Source organism: Pelodiscus sinensis, unplaced genomic scaffold (assembly GCF_049634645.1).
Source record: "Pelodiscus sinensis isolate JC-2024 unplaced genomic scaffold, ASM4963464v1 ctg34, whole genome shotgun sequence".
NCBI lineage: Eukaryota > Metazoa > Chordata > Testudines > Trionychidae > Pelodiscus > Pelodiscus sinensis.
The window spans coordinates 1,372,610-1,392,135 of record NW_027465849.1 but is presented as its reverse complement, the minus strand read 5'-3'; positions in this window follow the sequence as shown (position 1 = coordinate 1,392,135).

Genomic DNA, 19,526 nt, shown 5'->3' with positions numbered 1-19,526 from the left:
CGGCTGGGACACGCTGGTGACGGAGCAGTTGGCTCCAAAACTTCCGAATGAGGAAGAAGACATTGCTAGAGCTATGTGCCTGGCTCACCCCTGCTCTCCGATGATGTGACATCCAGATGCAACCTGTCGTCCCTCTGGAGAAGCGGGTCACCATCACCATCTGGAAGCTCTCTATGCCAGACAGTTACTGTTACATTGACAACCAGTTTGGTGTGGGAAAGTTGACTATCAGGGCCCTACTCAGGCAGGTATGGTGCTCTCAGGCTGCAGTCCCTGGAGGTGGGGATTACTTGAAAAAGAGACCCTAGGAAAGAGGGGGTTGGAGGTGTGGGCACTAGGCTGAGCATGGTGGTGGGGAAACCCCATCCCCAGGGCAGTTCTGCAATTCCACCTTCACACTGCCCTTTAGGGGGACAGCCTTCAGAGGGGGTGGCTCATGAAGTATGTGAGGGGGATGGGAAGAGAGTGTTCAGGGACCTCCCAAGGGTTCAGGCACCCCCTTTGATTCTGTTATGTGTCTTTGTTTGTCTCGTTCTACAGGTGGTAAGGGCCATAAACACTGTCCTGCTGCGCAGTCATCTGCCTGGGAGACCTGGACCCCATCATCACTGGATTTGCCACCCTGGTCTTCCCCAACTGCGGGGGGATGGAATGGAGGGGCTATTGATGGAACTCACTTCTCCATCCATGCCCCCAACCATGGAAGGAATACTTTTTCATGGTTCTGCAGGCCCTGCTCAACCATAGCAGACAGTTCACAGACATTTTCGTCAGCTGGTCAGGCAAGGCTCATGACACCCGCATATTCCACAATTACAGCCTATACCAGAAGCTGGAGGTAGTTTGAGGGGCTACCACCTCCCTGTGCTGATCATTGTAATAGCGGCAGGTATGGGGTCCTGCCCGAGTGTGTGATCTGTGCTCCCTCACCCTGGCGTAGGCCTGCTATAGACCAGTCCCGGGGCCATCTGGAGCACGGATATTGCTGGGGTGTCGGAGGGGTTTTGCTCGTGAGGCTTCAGGCAGGCTGCTAAAGCGCTCTGTGGGACTGGTTTGTGGCCTGTTTGGAGAGGTCACCAGTTTGGGGGCTGTAAGGAGCCCCAGAGTTGAGCAATTCACCCTGAGTGGACGCCCTCAGCTGTGCCCAGACACAGCCCGGTCTGTCACAGGGACCAATGGGACCATGTAGTCTGAACAACTGCACAGCCCAGGTCAGAGAGCCTCCCACAGGGATCCTGCACTTAGGTGAGCTAGAACATGTCTAAAAACTAGAAGGAGATGCTCCTTCTTGGTTTAATGGCTCCCATTTCTAAACACTCCAGTGGCTGCAACTGATCAGTGCAAGAGGGGACCAGGGAGGGAGATGCTGGACTGGTGCACGGCAACTGCAAATGGGGCCTTGAGGGTTAGCTCCAGCTGTGGGTCTGAATCTGATCTTCCCCTGAGTTTAGGTTGTGGATTTGGGGTTCTGTTGTGAGCTTACGATAGAGACAGCCCCAAATCTAGTGAAGGGACTCTGCCTCAAAGATCAAAAGTGCAATAGGTATCAGACCCCATTCAGTGCCTGGCTGATCACAGGAAGAAGATGCTTAATTTGGGGTGACTGGGCCACCTAATGGTGAATGGGAAACAGGAATGAGGTGAAGCTGTTGGTTTTGGCAAAGATTCAAGGAAACTGACATTGACCGAGCAGCTGGGCCAAGCCACAGACATACTTAGGACTTCAGCAAAGGATGCTGGGAGATTTAATGCTCTAATCAGGAGCAAGTTGCAAGTTGTCATGGCAGGGATGTATGATACCTGGCTGTACAGCACCATGCACACTAATTGCACTGAAGAAATTATAGTCCAGTGACAACTGCCCCAGGACATGTTTTGACACAAAACTATACTAAACAAAAAATTGTTTTTTTCTTTTACTTATTTGTGTAAATCCCTGTGCAACCTGGACTCCAATCCAGCTCACAGAGCTGGGGAGTTCGCATCGGGCCTCTCCAGCATAGGCACCTCAGCAGTCAGCGCCCATGTGGTCTCTGTACTCGCTCTGGTGTCTGGCCACAGGTGGGCACCGCTAGTGTCTCTCGCGTGTTGCATTGCAGGATACGAGGACTTGACTGGGGGAAACAAACAGCCAGGGGCTCCAGGGCCCTTTGTTCCATGGGCTGGAACCTGGGGGGTGGAGCCCTGCTGGGATGGGCCAAACCCCCCCAGCCCTGGGTGTGGCAAGTACGGGATGGGCCGGAGCACTGGGAACCTGCTGTGGGGGGAGGGGCATGTTAAGGGGGGAAACAACCAACTGCCACTTGGGGATAGAGGAGCCCAACTGCCACCTGAGGGGGACGATCTTAATAGGCTGGGGTGGGGGGAGGGGAGATCTGGAAATTTCCTCAGATAAGAGGCAGATGGTAGAATGGAGGGAGGTGGATGGGGGCTGGACGGAGGAAAGGGGGTAGAAATGGGGAGGGAGGAAGGAGAGAAATGAAGGGGGTGGACATGGGGAGAGCAGAGCAGGGGATGCAAACATGATGGAGGAAAGGAAACAGAAGCAGGATAGAAACAAATTGGGTGGCGCATACATGCAAGAGCCCACAGAGGGCATTTAGGCATTAGACACACACTTCTGAAGCAGACCTGAAAACCGTATTAGCAACCTTTGTCCAGACAAATTTAATCGGGTTAAATTCATGCGTAGTTTTGCATTAGTCAATGCAGCATTTTTCAGTGAAGCAAATATTCACCCAGCACTGCCTGTGAGAACACAAACTTGTTTGTGGTGAGATTGTTGTTGAGTTTGAGGACTGCCTGTTATGGTTATAAGAATCACATGAGATCTTTTAGATGGTGTCAAGGGCTACGCCCCTGTCAGGGGTTTCGGCCCCCTCTTACTGGGTCTACGCAATACCCGGCTCGGCAGGGAATCCGGCCCATACACGCCAAGCCACAATTTGCAGCCCTTGCCCTGGGCTGCTTCCTACCGCTCCCCGGTTCCCCTGGGGCCCCTTCGCCTCTGAGGCAGTACCTGCCGGGGTTGTGGGCACGCTCCGGATGTCCTGGGTCGGCGGCTGCTTTCTCCGTGTCAGGTATGAGCGGCGCCTCTGGTCCCAGCTGTTGCAGGAACACAAGTCCGGCCTGGTCTCCTCCCTCACCCGGCGGCCTCCCTGACTGCAGGGCTCCTTCTGCCTTTATACCCGGCCGCTGCTGGGAGCATGCCCAGCAGGGTCAGCGGGGCGGGCTTCCTCTGCCAGCTGGGCCTGGGCTATCCCCTGTTCCTCAGTGCGGGGCCTGTCTGCCCCATCACAGAGGGAAAAAGCAATATGCCATGTTTATTGAGAATACAATAGCAAAACAATTAGCATATGCTTACATAGACACACACACACTGATGGGGATAGGCAGCTATCCCTTTGGCAGTGGTGGCCATTGGTTCTTTCCTCTACAGGCCCTTGCTACCACGGCTTTTCTTACCATGACCAACGTTGTTCTCTGCAGTGTTGGAGCTGTGCAGGTCCCAGGACAGCAGAGCCGTGTGGCTGAAAAGCATCTCTCTCCCCAGCAGACATTGGTGCAATAGAAGCTTTGACCTCACCCACCCTGCCTGGCTAATAAAACCCAGACACACCCACAGCGTGGGCTCGGCAGCCCCTGGATCTACTGGGCTCCAGGCCAGCTCCCAGAGCTTGGGAGTTTGCTCGGGGCCTGTCCAGTGTGGGCGCCTCAGCAGGCAGAGCCCGCCTCATTGTTACACTCATTCAGGTGTCTGGCCATGGCTGGGCACTGCCAGTGTCACCCGCGTGTTGCATTGCAGGGCACGGGGATGTCACTAGGGGAGCAAACCGCCAGGGGCTCCATGGCCCTTTGCTCTGTGAGCTGGAGACTGGCTGGATCCTTGAGGAGCCCTGCTGGGACGGGCCGAACCCTCCAGCCCTGGGTGCAGCGAGTGCCGGGGATGGGCCAGAACAGCTAGCAGCGATGTGGAAATCTGCTGTGGGGGAAGGGTCTGGTGAGCAGAATCAGCAACGGGCCCCTAAAGGGGGGAGGGGGAATGACCAACTGCCACCTGAGGTGATGGGGGACCCCAACTGTCAAATGAGAGGGGAAGCCCAACTATCATTTGAGAAAGAAACTCACGGTATGTCTACACTAGCTCTGTAGTTTGAACTAGGTAGGCAAATGAGGGCAACCAGAGTTGCAAATGAAGCCTGGGATTTAAATATCCCGGGCTTCATTTGCCTCTTCCCGGGCACCACCATTTTAAAATCCCCCTTAGTCAGAACTCCGTGCCCTCGTTCCACGAGGAGTACTGGTAGTTCGAATTAGAGATCTTAACTGGAGCTACCTACTCCCTGCTGCATGTAGCTGCGGGCACGGAGTTCAGACTAAGGGGGATTTAAAAATGGCGGCGCCTGGGAAGATGCAAATGAAGCCCGGGATATTTAAATCCCAGGCTTCATTTGCAACTCTGGTTGCCCTCATTTGCCTACCTAGTTCAAACTACAGAGCTAGTGTAGACATACCCTCATAGACTCTAAGGTCAGAAGGGACCATTATGATCTAGTCTGATCCCCTGCACAATGCAGGGCACAGAATCTCACCCATCCACTCCTGGAATAATCCTCTCACCTATAGCTCAGATACAGAAGTCCTCAAATGGTGGTTTAAAGACCCCAAGATGCAGAGAATCCTCCAGCAAGTGACCCATGCCCCATGCTACAGAGGAAGGTGAAAAACCTCCAGGGCCTCTGCCAATCTACCCTGGAGGAAAATTCCTTCCCAACCCCAAATATGGTAATCAGCTGAACCCTGAACATGTGGGCAAGACTCACCAACCAGACACCCAGAAAAAAGTTCTCTATAGTAACTCCTATCTTCCCACCATTGGCCTATTTACTACTGATAGCGAAAGGTCAATTAATTGCCAGGATCATGTTCTCAAACCATCCCCTTCATAAACCCATCTAGCTTAATCTTGAAGCCAGATAGGTCTTTTGCCCCCATTGCTTCCTTTGGAAGGCTGTTCCAGAACTTCACTCCTCTGATGGTTAGAAACCTTTGTATAATTTTGAGTCTAAACTTCCTACTAGCCAGCTTATATCCATTTGTTCTTGTGTCCACATTGGTATTGAACTTAAATAATTCCTCTCCCTCCCTGGTATTTATCCCTCTAATATATTTAAAGAGAGCAATCATGTCTCCCCTCAGCCTTCTTTTGGTTAAGGTAAACAAGTCAATTTCCTTGAGTCTCCTTTCATAAGACAGGTTTTCCATTCCTCGGATCATGCTAGTGGCCCTTCTTTGTACCTGTTCCAGTTTGAATTCATCCTTCTTAAACATGGGAGACCAGAACTGCACACAGTATTCCAAATGGGGTCTCACCAATGCCTTATATAACGGCACTAACACATCCTTATGTCTACTGTAAATACCTCGCCCTAATGCATCCCAAAACCGCATTAGCCTTTTTCACGGCCATGTCACATTGGTGGTTCATAGTCCTCCTATGATCAACCAGGACTCCGAGGTCCTTCTCCTCTTCCATTATTTCAACTGTGTGTCCCCATCTTATATATAACTAAAATTCTTGTTATTAATCCCTAAATGCATAACCTTACACTTCTCACTATTAAATTTAATCCTATTACTATTACTGCAATTTATAAGGTCATCCAGATCTTCCTGTATGATATCCCGATCCTTTTCTGAACTGGCAATACCTCTCAGCTTTGTGTTATCTGCAAACTTTATTAGCACACTCCCACTTTTAGTGCCGAGGGCAGTAATACAAAGATTAAATAATAATGGTCCCGGAACTGATCCCCGAGGAACTCCATTAGTAACCTCTCTCCAGCCTGACAGTTCACCTTTCAGTATGACTCACTGTAGTCTCCCGTTTAACCAGTTCCTTATCCACCTCTCAATTTTCATATTGATCCCCATCTTTTCCAGTAATTCCCCACGTAGTAAGGTATCAAATGCCTTACTGAAATCAAGGTAGATTAGCTCCACTGCATTGCCTTTATCTAAAAAAAAATCTGTTACTTTCTCAAAGAAGGCGATCAGGTTGGTTTGGCATGATTTACCTTTTGTAAAACGATGTTGTAATTTGTCCCAACTGCCATTAACCTCAATATCCCCAACTACTTTCTCCTTCACATTTTTTTCCAAGATCTTGCATACTACAGATGTCAAACTCACAGGCCTGTAGTTACCCGGGTCACTTTCCCCCGTCCCCCCCACTTAAAAATAGGAACTATATTAGCAATTCTCCAGTCAAATGGTACTTGCGAACAGGTGAGTGCTAACAGGGAGTTTAGAGAGGGAGTTCTCCAGGTAAAGGAGAAGCAGATACAGGAGTCTTGAGGGAAGTGTGTGTTGTGTTTGGGGCTTTCTTGCTGTGTTCTGAGCTTGTATTTGTGAGTGAGGGTTGGTGTGTGTTCTTTTTTTGTTTTTGTTTGTTTTTTGTTCCCCCCCCCCCGTGTTTGTGAGTGAAGCTTTTTTTTTCCCACTTCCCCTTTGCCCTCCCCCTCCCCTTGATAGAGTTTGTGCTGTGATTGGGTATGATTGGCAGGTGGAAACTGTTGGCTTCTAATTAAAGTTTGAATTCTAGAAGTCTCTGCTGATTGGCTGAGCCTTGGTAGGGGGAGGGACCTTGTGCTCACAAACAGGGAGGAACTAATAGGGGAAGTGGAGGTGGGTGACAACCTGGGAAGCAGTGATCATGAGATGGTAGATTTCAGGATCCTGACCAAAGGAAGAAAAGAGAGTAGTAAAATACACACCTTGGACTTCAAAAAAGCAGATTTTGACTCCCTCAGATATCTGATGGGCAGAATCCCCTGGGATGCTAACATGAAGGGGAAAGGAGTCCAGGACAGCTGGCAGTATTTTAAAGAAGCCTTATTGAAGACACAGAAAGAAACCATCACGACGCGTAGCAAGAGATGCAAACATGGTAGGAGACCGGATTGGCTTACAGGGGAAATCTTTGGTGAACTTATGCACAAAAAGGAAGCTTACAAAAAGTGGAAACTTGGACAAATGACCAGGGAGGAGTTTAAATGTATAGCTTGAGAATGCCTGGGGGTTATCAGGAAGGCGAAAGCGCAAATGGAATTGCGACTGGCTAAGGATGTGAAGGATAACAAGAAAGGTTTCTACAGGCATGTTAACAAGAAGAAGGTGATCAGAGAGGGTTTGCGGCCCCTAATGGATGAAGGAGGTAACCTAGTGACAGATGATGTGGGGAAAGCTGAAGTACTCAATGCGTTCTTTGTCTCTGTATTCACGGACAAGGTCGGCTCCTGGACTTCTGCGCTAAGTGATGCAAGATGGGATGAAGATGGACAGCCTGTGGTGGCTAAAGAACAGGTTAGGAACTATTTAGAAAAGCTAAACGTACACAAATCCATGGGGCCAGACTTAATGCATCTGAGGATACTGAGGGAGTTGGCAAATGTCATTGAGGAGCCTTTGGCTATTATTTTTGAAAAGTCGTGGAGATCGGGAGAAATCCCGGATGACTGGAAAAAGGCAAATGTAGTGCCCATCTTCAAAAAAGGGAAGAAGGACGATCCAGGGAACTATAGGCCGGTCAGTCTTACCTCGTAGTGCTTTTGTGGAAAAGTGTCCATGCCAATCTAGACGCGCTTTTGCGCAAAAAAGCCCCGATTGCCATTTTAGCCATCGGGGCTTTTTTGCGCAAAACAGTACTGGGCTGTCTCTTGCGCAAATGATTTTGCCCGAACGGGAGCAGCATAGTATTTCCGCAAGAACACTGACAATCTTACATGAGATCGTCAGTGTTCTTGCGGAAATTCAAGTGGCCAGTGTAGACAGCTGGCAAGTTTTTCCACAAAAACAGCTGATTTTGCAGAAAAACTGGCCAGCCTATACAACCCTTATGTTTAGAGATTCATTAAAAAATTTTGCTAATGGACTTGCAATTTCATGTGCCAATTCCTTTAATATTCTTGGATGAAGATTATCTGGGCCCCCCGATTTACTCCCATTAATATGTTAAAGTTTGGCTTCTACCTCGGATTTGGTAATATCTACCTCCATATCCTTATTCCCATTTGTTAGGTTGCCATTATCCCTAAGTGCTTCATTAATGACTGAAGTAAAGTATTTTAGATATTGGGCCATGCCTAGCTTATCCTTAACCTCCACTCCATCCTCAATGATTAGCGGTCCCACTTCCTCTGTTTTCTTCCTATTTATATGTCTGTAAAACCTTTTACTATTGGTTTTAATTCCTTTGCAAGGTGCAACTCTACAGCTACGTCTACATTGGCATGATCTTGCGCAAATACTCTTTAACACATGTGTTAAAGTATTTGCACAAGAGAGTGTCTACACTGGCATATGCCTTTGCGCAAGAGATGTGCTTTTGTGCAAGAGCATCCGTGCCAGTGTAGACGCTCTCTTGCACAAGAAAGCTCCGATGGCCATTTTAACCATCGGGCTTTCTTGCGCAAGAAATTCATGTTGCTTGTCTACATGGCCTCTTGCGCAAGAACAGTTACACAAGAGGGCTTATTCCTGAGCGGGAGCATTATAGTTCTTAAGCAAGAAGCACTGATTTCACACATTAGAACGTCAGTGTTCTTGCACAAGAACTCCCCGCCAGTGTAGGTAGGCAGCACGTTTTTGCACAAAAGCAGCCACTTTGGCACAAGAGCGCGCCAATGTAGACACAGCCTACATGACTTTTAGCCTCTCACTTTGTCCCTACATGCTCTAACCTCAATAAGGTAGATTTCTTTGCTGATCCCTCCCATCTTCCACTCCTTATATGCTTTCTGCTTTTTCTCAATCACCTCAGATAAAAAAGAAACTCAGTTGTCTGGAGAGGGTCAAAGCAGGGTTTTGAATGGGAGCAGCCTCACCTGCAGGTCACAGGCCATGCTGGGGTGGCTGCTCTCCTGTGGAGGCTGTTCCACTTCGCATTAACTACTTAAATATTAATAGGACCAAAGAGCAAACAAGTGAGAATAACGGAGGAGTCAGCTGGGTGGCAGGGGCTATGGATTGAAATCCCTCCTCTGCATAAGGAAGCATTTGAGCAGCATTTCCTACTTCTTGAGGGTGTGTTTATACAGCACCCTATCTTGAAATAAGCCACACCATTTGTGTAGTGCAAATTGTGTAACTTATTTTAAGGTTATTTCAAAATAGCTTATTTCAAAATTTGGTACTGTCTACACAGCACCACATTTTGAAATAAAGCACTATTTCGACAAAACCCTTAACCCTTGTGGAACAAGGGTTACAGGGATGCCTGAATAGCGCGCCCATTATGTAGAATTACATTTAGAAACTGCTTGGGATAAATTCATGGATGATTTGTGGTTGGCTAAAACTGCATTTTTGGCAAGTAAACTCTTTGTCAGGAATCCTTTGCCCACATCTGCTTGTGAGAACACAAATAATTTGAGATTGTGAGATCTTTGGCTGAGTGCCAGGACTGCCCACAAAGAGGTTTGTTTGAAGGTTTAATTTGAGTGCTGAGGTCACAGAAACGCCTTCTCCCCCCCATCATCCATGGTGGGTGAGGAGTGTTTCTTTTCTAAAACCCATTGCTGGGATATGGGCAGGTTTGTGTTCGGACCTCATACTGCAAAGGGCTTTCCCTCAAACAGAGTGAGGTCCACTCCATACATGGGAAGCAGAGGTAATCCCACTGGGTACCCCTTATGTCAGTACCCCCCACACTGTGACATGACTGAAGGGAGCTGCAATAATCACAGTGGGGACACACATGCTACTGGAAGAAGGAAAGCCACATGCCGTCCATGTATCTGTGTCCTGGAACAGATCTCTTCAAACCTCAGATGCTGGGGAACTCTGGGAGCAGTGGCCCAGAAGGAAGGCTCCAAAGATGCAGGGAGCAGGAACAGAGGCAGCGAGGTGAGTGCTCCGGCTTTTAAAATCATGTTCCTGTGGATGTTTGCCCCACATGCCTTTGGCAATGTCAGGGCTGGTTTAAGTTTTTTTGTAATGGTGTTTTTTTTCTGTTTGCTGGCTTGTTTAGTTTGTGGCTGTCTTTTTGGTGATGGGGAGCCACATGCAGCTTTGTTATTGTAGTTCAGAACCATTTCCACGTCTGCTTTTAGATTTGCCTCAATATTGCCTGTAAGCTGGGTACTTGGGTGGCCAACTGATTAGCACAGAGCCCACATCTGGCAGCATGTGTTTCTCTTGATGGTGCATATCCACACATGTACTGGAACATGTAACAAAATTCATTCTGCATGTGGGTGGAAAAAAGAGAAAGAACACTGACTTGCACTGATTGCAAACACCTTTATGGAGATGGCAAATACTTTCCTTGGCTTTAAAAGGAGCAAACTGAGGCAGCCAGACAGGAGGGGACTCAAAGATCACACAGTGAGTCATTAGCACTGCTGGGAATAGACCTGAAGAACCAGACCTTAAGCCTGAACCCTAAGATCCTTCTTCTCACTGTCTGCAATGGGAAGCAGGCCCACTGACAGGGGCTGGGGGGGGGGGGGTCAAACAGAACAATTGTCACAGGATGTGGTGATTCAAAAGGACCTGGGATTCCTGATACCACTGCCTGGGCCCTTTAAACGATGACAAGAGCACAATGTGATGCACTCTGCGCAGCTGTGAGGACTGGTGGTGAGGTGTGCCATGGGCCAGATGGTGCTGCTGGCTGTTGCCCAAGGCCCCTCCCTTTTAGGAGCATGGAGTCTCTCTCCCCCCCTCCTCCCAAAACACACCTTGCCCAGAGGCCCAGCGAGGCTGACAGCTCTGACAGGAATTCTCATGTCTTGTCAGTCCATGAAACTGACCCCATCGGCTATGAAAGCAAAACACAACCCAGAGGCTGGAAACTGGCTGGATTAGGGCTCAGAGGTATCTGCGCTAGAGCTAGGGTTGTGTTACAAATGATTTGCGTTTGGGTATTAGAAACTGTCAGGCCGTCACTCCCTGGGTCGCCTCCCTTTCGGGGTGTGACCCGCCCTTGGGGCCAACTCCTGTATTGCTCTAGCCCGTTCACAGGATTCCCCTTCCGTATTTGGACAATCAATGGCACTATTGGGGGGGAGGTCTGCTTCCTGTAAGAGCCCTCTCATAAACCGTCTCCCTAATAACCAGTTTGGGGACATCTTTTGGGGGACTGCTCCTCTATGTAACAGTCACATAGTTCGTTGTCCCTCTTCCTGTACACTACCATTTTCCTCAGCCACGTGCCACCTCAGAGGCTTGCAATGAGATCCCTGGGGCAAGGGAGACTCGGTTCCACCCTCTCTCCAAGTATCCGTCCCGGGCCCTAAAGACGGAGTCAGAGTAGCCTCCTGTCTTGGCTGACGGGGCTCCTGCCTGCAATGCATCAGCCCACGGGCCTCCAAACTAATCCCACCCTGGGCCAATGCTTTCCCCCTATTCCTTTGCAGTGGGGCACCCCTGGACAACTTGTCCATGGTCCCCTTCTGCAGCCTTACCTCCTGGTCATTGGAGCTCTGCTCATGCCTTCCCCCTCCTGGAAGCTTCTTGCCTTTTTAAGAGAGATGGGGAAGCTTTTCACACTGTTCCTGCCTCCTAGCAAAATCTCTTAGCTCCCATTGGCCAGTTTCTGATCAATAGGAACTGACAAATATTCCTGGAGGCAGGGCTAGTGAGAAAAGCCTCCTCCCTCCCTCACGCCTCCCTCCCTGTGCTGGAGCAGAGGTACATGCTTCTGCAAGGCAGCTGGCTGGGAGCTACTTAGGTAAGCATCTCCAAGCCATAACCTGCCGCTGACATCCCATCCCCTCTCTTCTTCCAACTTCTTACCCCAGGCCACCACCTCCTTTCACCCCAGGTCTCCACCCAAACCCTCTGTATATCCTTTCCCCACCTCTTCCAGATCATAACTCCCTCCCAGACCCTGCACTCCCTCCTATATCCCTCCCCCAGACCAGAATCCTCTCCTGTGCCCATACTGCCTTCTAGACCCTGCACCCCAAGCCCCTGCCCTAGATCATAACCTTGTCAACGCGGGCCGTAGTGCCCATTGGTGTAACATTGTACTGATCTCTGTTACCAACTGGTAGAGCTTCACATTTGACAATAAGCCTGCTTGATTGATTTCAAACCTCGCCTGCATCTGTCGTTTCTGGGGCCTCTCAGAGATCTCTTGTGTTGACCCAAGTGCACAGGGTCTAACACTCTAGATCAGGGGTGGATGATAATTTTGCAGGGCCCAGGGCTGCATCGCAGAGCCTGGGGAGGCACAATATTGTGCATGCACCTCGATATCAACCGACCGGATATAGCATTTCGCACATGCGTCTCGGCAGCACAGAAGTAGCGTGCGTGGGGTGCGTGCGCGGGGCCTATTGAAGCGCGGGGCCCAGGGCAGCCGCCCCATTCACCCGGCTCTATATCCGCCGCTGCTCTAGATAAGGGAGTACTGATTGTTACGCATGCAGCCGAAAGTTTATCACCACCGACAAAGTAGAGGTCCTGTCAGGAGCGCACCAGGACGACCCTGACCAGACGACGCTGACAGTTCAGACTACCAAAGGTACAGAGATATGAAGACACCTCGGTATGACACCAGGCAGTTCCTGTTTTCCTGGCACAGCCAAACCCTTAACTTAGGATAAGAGGAAGCTGCATACTGAATTTGGTGTTCCTAGGTCTTACTATTCAGGAGGGCTACGTCTAGACTGGCATGATTTTCCGCAAACGCTTTTAACGGAAAAGTTTTTCCGTTAAAAGCATTTGCGGAAAAGAGCATCTAGATTGGCACGGATGTTTTTGCACAAAAGCACTTTTTGCAGAAAAGCGTCCGTGCCAATCTAGACAAGGTTTTGCGCAAGAAAGCCCCAATCACCATTTTCGCCATCGGGGCTTTTTCGCGCAAAACAATCCTCCCCTGTCTACATTGGCCTTCTTCCGCAAATACATTTGCGCAAGAGGGCTTATCCCTGAACGGGAGCATCATAGTATTTGCACAAGAACACTGACAATCTTACATTAGATCGTCAGTGTTCTTGCGCAAATTCAAGCAGCCAGTGTAGACAGCTGGCAAGTTTTTCCGCAAAAGCAGTTGCTTTTGCAAAAAACTTGCCAGTCTAGATGCAGCCGAGGAATTCTTGATCAAACAAACAGACAGATACTCTAAAATGGATGGTAGATTTGGAAGTTGAGCTGAAAAGTTTCTCCCACTGTTTAGTTTTTTAATTAAATGTTAAAATTTAATGGTTCTTGTGGACCATTGAAGTGGAAATTCATTGCAGTTTTCCACAGGTGAAAACAAAATTTTTCCATCAACCCCAGAATGCACCATGTTTAAATGCTCACTGAGAGAATCTCTCAATCCTCCATTCTGCCCTTTGTCTGACATAAGGCCTCTAAAACCTCCTCAAGGTTAATGGGCAGTGGCCTGATGGGCTATGAGAGGTTTCCCACCTTCAGCCAGCATGCTAGGATACCCAGTGATTCCTGGGAGGAGTCTGGAGTTGCTTTTCTGGAGTCAAATATGGATCAGAGGCAGGGTACACGGGCCTGGTAGGGTACTCATTTTCCAGGCTGTGTGCTGGCCAGACCCCAGTTCCATGGATACAGAGATCCCAAGGCTCCTGCACCTGCTGGCTGAGACTCAGCAACAAGTTAGGTGCTGCAGTAGATGCACTGCAGAGTTCAGATGCTTCATTCCCACCCACATGCCCTATAACAGCAGCCCAGAGGCATGGAGCCAGGAGGGAGGGGGACCAAGTCCAGGGTCAGAGCCTGCCTGTGCAAGATCCCCTGGTTCTGAAGGGGCTCGGCTCACAGGAACGCTCCCTCTACAAGTGGTCGGGTTTGGGGACACACAACTGCTGCAGGGCTTCCTTTGTAACACCCTCCCCGCAGCAACCTCCCTTCCCAGCAGTGAGCAGGGCACTGAGCTAGCTCAACCATTAGCCTCTGGCAAGGAGTGTCTAGATCACACATAACAGCAGAGCCAGCAAGTTATAAACCAGGCAAAACAGGACAAGCTGGATCCATGCCATCCTAGCTCAGCTTTCTGTCCTCCTGCAGTGATGGGGACAGGAATTAGGTTTTTGAGGTGATGACCTCTAGCTGGGTGACAGTGACCAAGGCATGTGGCTCTACAAGGCCTAGTTCAGTAGCTGCATCCTGGCCAGCCAGGGCTGCCAAATGAGAACCAAATGAAAAGCACTAGCAGAGCTTACACCTTAGTTTAAGTAGTGTGGCAGGGTCGTTGCCAAAGCCATCTCCCTAATCCTGAAGTCCGTGCTGGCGGATGTGGTTCATCCAGACCAGACCTACACCGTCCCGAGCCGAACCATCTTTGACAACCTTTTTCTGGTTCGGGATCTCTTAGAGCTCGGATGTAGGGACGGTCTGTCGTTCGCCCTTCTGTCCTTGGATCAGGAGAAGGCATTCGACCGAATGGACCACAGGTACTTCCTGGGCACCCTGCGGGCCTTCGGCTTTGGGCCTCATTTTTGTGGGGTTTCTCCAGGTACTGTATGCCTCCGCAGCGTGCTTGGTCAAGTCCAACTGGACCCTGACTGCACCGGTCAGCTTCGGGCGGGGAGTATGTCAAGGCTGTCCGCTGTCAGGCCAGCTCTACGCTCTGGCCATCGAGCCCTTTCTCCATCTCCTTTGCAAGAGGTTGACGGGGTTGGTGCTCCGTGAGCCGGAGACGAGACTGGTCCTGTCAGCGTATGCCGACGACGTGCTCCTCGTGGTTCAGGACCCGGGAGACCTGGCACGGGTGGAGGCCTGCCAAGCCGTCTACTGGGCAGCCTCCTATGCCCGGGTCAACAGGCCTGGTGGAAGGGGCCAGGTGACAGGCGGGCTCCCTCCCACCCACGCTTCAGGCCATCAGGTGGAGCGTAAGTCCGCTGCTCTAGCTCGGTATTTTTCTTTCTGCCAGGCATCCCTCTCCGCCGGAGAACTGGCAAGGTTTAGAGGCCAGGGTAGTTGGGCGGTTGCAGAGGTGGACGGGACTGCTCCGGTGCCTCTCCCTGCATGGGAGGGCACTGGTACTTAACCAATTGGTTCTGTCCATGCTCTGGCACCGTCTCAACACCCTGGTCCTGCCCCCAGGTTTCCTGGCCTGTATCCAGCAGTTCTTCTGGCCAAGACTGCATTGGGTCTCTCCAGGGGTTCTCCATCTCCCCCTGGAGGAGGGAGGGCAGGGCCTGATGTGTTTGCGCATGCGGGTTCACATCCTCCGCCTCCGGGCCCTGCAGAGACTCCTATTTGATGCAGGTAGTCCAGTATGGAGCACGCTTGTGCATGCTATCCTTCGCCGCTTCCGAGGGCTCCGATATGACTGGCAGCTCCTTTATTTGAGAGGTCTTCCGCGAGACCTCTACGGGCTGCCAGCCTTCTACCAGGACCTTCTCCGCACCTGGAAGCTGCTTGCGGCGACCAGGTCCTTGGGAGCCACCTTGGGGGCAGACCTCCTCACGGAGCCCCTGCTACACAACCCCCATCTATGTATGCAGGTGGCGGAGTCTCCTTTGGTGCGCCAGAGGTTGGTCCTGGCAGAAGCCACCAGAGTCGGAGACCTCCTGGACTATGACCAGGGAGACTGGGTGGATCCTCAGGCACATGCCCAGCGCATGGGGCTCTTTACCCTATGTATTCCCCGGTGCGTGCTTCAGGAGGTGAAGGATGCTTTGCCGCCCACTGCTCGGGTTTACCTCGACAAGGTCCTGTGAGAGGGTGCACCCTGCCCACCTCTCACCCCCCACCCCTCCTGATCTCTCCATCGGCCCCCAGCACCGTGTACCTCCCTGACCGCCTCCCTTCATCATCCTAGCCGGCTGCACGCAATGCAGCTGGTCCCCTTCCGAACCGCGCCAAAGAGTCACATGTACACTCTTGTGCTTCACACACTCCACTTCCCCACCCCCGTGTCCCACCCAGACACCAAGTGGTGGGATCTCCTATCACCAATGGAGGGTGGGGAGCCCCGGTGGGCCAGCCTCTATTTGACCTTGGTTCCACAGCCCACCGGGGACATCTGCTGGAGAATCCTGCACGGCGCAGTGAGCACGGGCATGTACTTGGCGCAGTTCACCCCCATCTCTGAAACGTGCCTCTTCTGTGGCATGAGGGAGACCCTGGCGCACATCTACATCGAATGCGCCAGGCTACGGCCCCTCTTTTGGCTCCTCCAGAACCTCCTGTTGGAGTTCTGGCTGCACTTTTCCCCCCTCTTGTTAATTTACGCACATCCCATCCGTGGCCCCACAAAGTCTCAGGACCTCCTGGTCAACCTCCTCCTGGCTATGGCCAAATTGGCAATCTACAAAACCAGGGAGAAGAGGTTGGCCTGGGGAGGGACCTGCGACTGTGGGGCCTATTTCCATTGCTGTATCCGCTCATGTATCCGGGTAGAGTTCCAATTGGCAGTGTCCGCTGGCTCTCTCGAGACCTTCGGGGGGCAGTGGGCGCTGTCTGCGGTTCTCTGCTCGGTATCCCCATCCGGTTCCCTCGTTTTAACCCTTTGACCCTCACACCCGTACCTGTTTTTTTCATTATTTTTCCCCAGTAATTAGTTGGTTCTTCCGGGTTCTGTGGACCCTCCCTTCAGGCTGGGGGGAGGTCCTTTAAATGTGGGCTGGCTAATGCCCGCCCACCTCCCAGACACCACATAGTTGAGGTAGAGAGAGGAACCACTCTTCCACTGACCACGGAAGGCTGCTGGTCTGGGCTTGTTGTGCTTTTTCCTCCCCTACACCCCTCCCCTCCCCTTTTTGGGAGGGGTGTGTGGGGTGGGGGGGCTACTGGGGTTGTGGCAGGCAGGCCCTGGCTACATTCTGGGCCATGTCCCCTTTTCTCTCTGCCTGCTCTGTCTGCAGGCAGCCTTTCCCCACCCCCTACCCCTCAGCTGGCTGCAGGAGCTGCTGGGGGTTTGGGGGTAGATAGGGGGGCCTTTGCTGCCCTCACCCTGGTGGGGGGAGCGGGACCCCCATTTTCCATCTGCTACTCCCTCTGGAGTGGAGGAGGTAAGGGGGCTGCTTTACAGCAACTCCTGGGGTTCTTAATTCCCCTCCACAAGTTTGTGGGGCGGGGTGAGTGTTTGTGAGAAGCCTCTTGCCATCTGGGCCCCTAGGTGGCAGCTGGCACAGCTTTTGTGGGGTGCTGGGACTGGGGGTGGTTCCCTCTGTTCCCTGTTGTCTCCCCTGCTTTTCTGCTGCTGCTGTTGCTGCTCCCTCTCCAGCCTCAGGGGCTGCAGGTGCCATCTCCTTCCTTGGCCCCACTGCTTGCCTCCCCGCCCCTCCCTTGCTCTGGTGGGTCCTGCAGCAGGTACAGTGAGCCTGCCACTCAGGCACCCGTGGGCACACTCGCTTCCTCCCCCTCCCCCCGGCCCACAGTATCTTGCTGCCCTCCTGCTTTCTTGAGTAGGCCCCTCCTCACAGCCTGTACCCTCCTCTACCCGTGTGCCCATGCCCCCTCTGTCATCTCGTTTGATGCCTGAGCCTCTCACTCTTCTTTAGTTACCCTTCCCCCACACACTGTTTCACTTCCCACATGTCTTTCAAATAATTAACCCTCTCACATTCCCAGTGCAGCCAGAGGAGCTGCTCTTACTATCCTGTGCTGGGAGCTGTATTCCTTACTCCTTCCCCTTTCCCCTTTCTGAATTGTCACCCTCCACCCCTGTCACGTTACTGGATTTAGAGGGGAGCAGCCAGATCACTGATGCACCCATAGGTGGGGGTGTTGGCCCCAAAAAGGTATAAAAGGCGCCATGTGGGGTGTTGAATAGAAGCTTACGGTCTGATAATCCTGTGTACACTAGTCATGGGATTCTATAATGTCTGTGTGTGTAGTTAGGAATCTGTAATCTGTGTGGATACTGAATATTTCTCTGCATGTGGATGAGCAGTGCGCAGAGCCCGGCCTATGGACATGCTAATCGGCGAGGCCCTATGGGATAATGGCACTCAATGGGCCAAGGACACACCTAAAGAATAAGTGGTGACTCATTCCTAAAGGCTACCAGCAGGGAACACAGGAATAAGCCGTGGGCCAAGTGACCTGCTGTAGCCAAGAGGAGACCAGGAAGGAGGGATAAATAGGCCATGTGGTGGACGCCATCTTGATCTTCAGCTCAGCACTTGATCCCAGAGGCAGCAATGCAGGGATCGAAGAGCCCAGAAGACCTGTGGACCCATCCTGATCCTAGGATGCGCAACAAGGACTTTTAGACAGCATTGTAACATCTCTGCTAGAGCCTGCATTGAGAACTGGGAGATTCAATGCATGTAATGCACTATCCTTTAACAACCTTACTCTCATGCTTATCTTTCTCGTGGTAATAAACCTTTAGTTGTTAGATGCTAAAGGATTGGCTCAGCGTGATTTGTGGGTAAGTTCCAGAGGGTAAATTGACCAGGGATCTGTGGCTGGTTTCTTGGAACCAGACAGAATTTGTTCGGGGTAGGTGGGATTGGGTGCTAGGACCCCCCACCTGTGTATGAGGCCCGGGGCCATCTGGGGCACGGATATTGCTCGGGTGTCAGAGGGGTTTTGCTCATGAGACTTCAGGCAGGCAGCTGACACGCTCTGTGGGACTGGTTTGTGGCCTGTTTGGAGAGGTCACCAGTCTGGGGACTGTAAGGAGCCCCAAAGTTGAGCAATTCGCCCTGAGCGGACACCCTCAGCTGTGCCCAGACACGGCCCGGTCTGTCACAACCCCACTTCCAGCCTAGTTAATTCGAACTAAGCTAATTCGAACTAACGCATCCAGACTAAAAAACTAGTTCAAATTAGCGTTTTGCTAATTCGAACTAGCATGTCCACATTAAGTGGACCCTGAACCGGGCTTAAGGATGGCCGGAAGCAGTGCTGGCAGGGCATCAGAGGAGGACTTAGAGCGTGGAGATGCTGTCTCAGGCTAGCCGAGGGCTGTGCTTAAAGGGACCTGACCCCCACCCCGGACAGACAGTTCTCAGTTCTCAGTCCTGGCTTGGATTGCCCGGACTACCCACACTGGGCACATCACACCACTTGGCCATCAGCCCGGCTGCACTTGCCGCAGGCTGCCATCTGGGGAGAGGAGGCAACTGGGGGGCTCACCTCCCTCACCTCCTTCCACTTACCCTTCCCTAGCCCCTCTTCTTGATGTACAAAATAAAGATAACATGTCTTCCAAAATGGAATCTGTCTTTATTGAACAAAACTGAGGGAGACTGGGAAAAGGAGGTGGGAGAGGGGAGGGCAACTAAAATGATCAGGGGTTGGGAACAGGTCCCATATGAAGAGAGGCTAAAGAGACTGGGACTTTTCAGCTTAGAAAAGAGGAGATGGAGGGGGGACAGGACAGAGGTCTCTAAAAGCATGAGTGGGGTGGAGAGGGTGCATACAGAAAAGTTCTTCATTAGTTCCCATAAAGAAGGACTAGAGGACACCAAAGGAAAGGAATGGGTAGCAGGCTTCAGAGTAATAACAGAAAGTTGTTCTTCACAAAGCAAAGAGTCAACTTGTGGAACTCCTTGCTGCAGGAGGCTGTGAAGGCTAGAACTAGAACAGAGTTTAAAGGG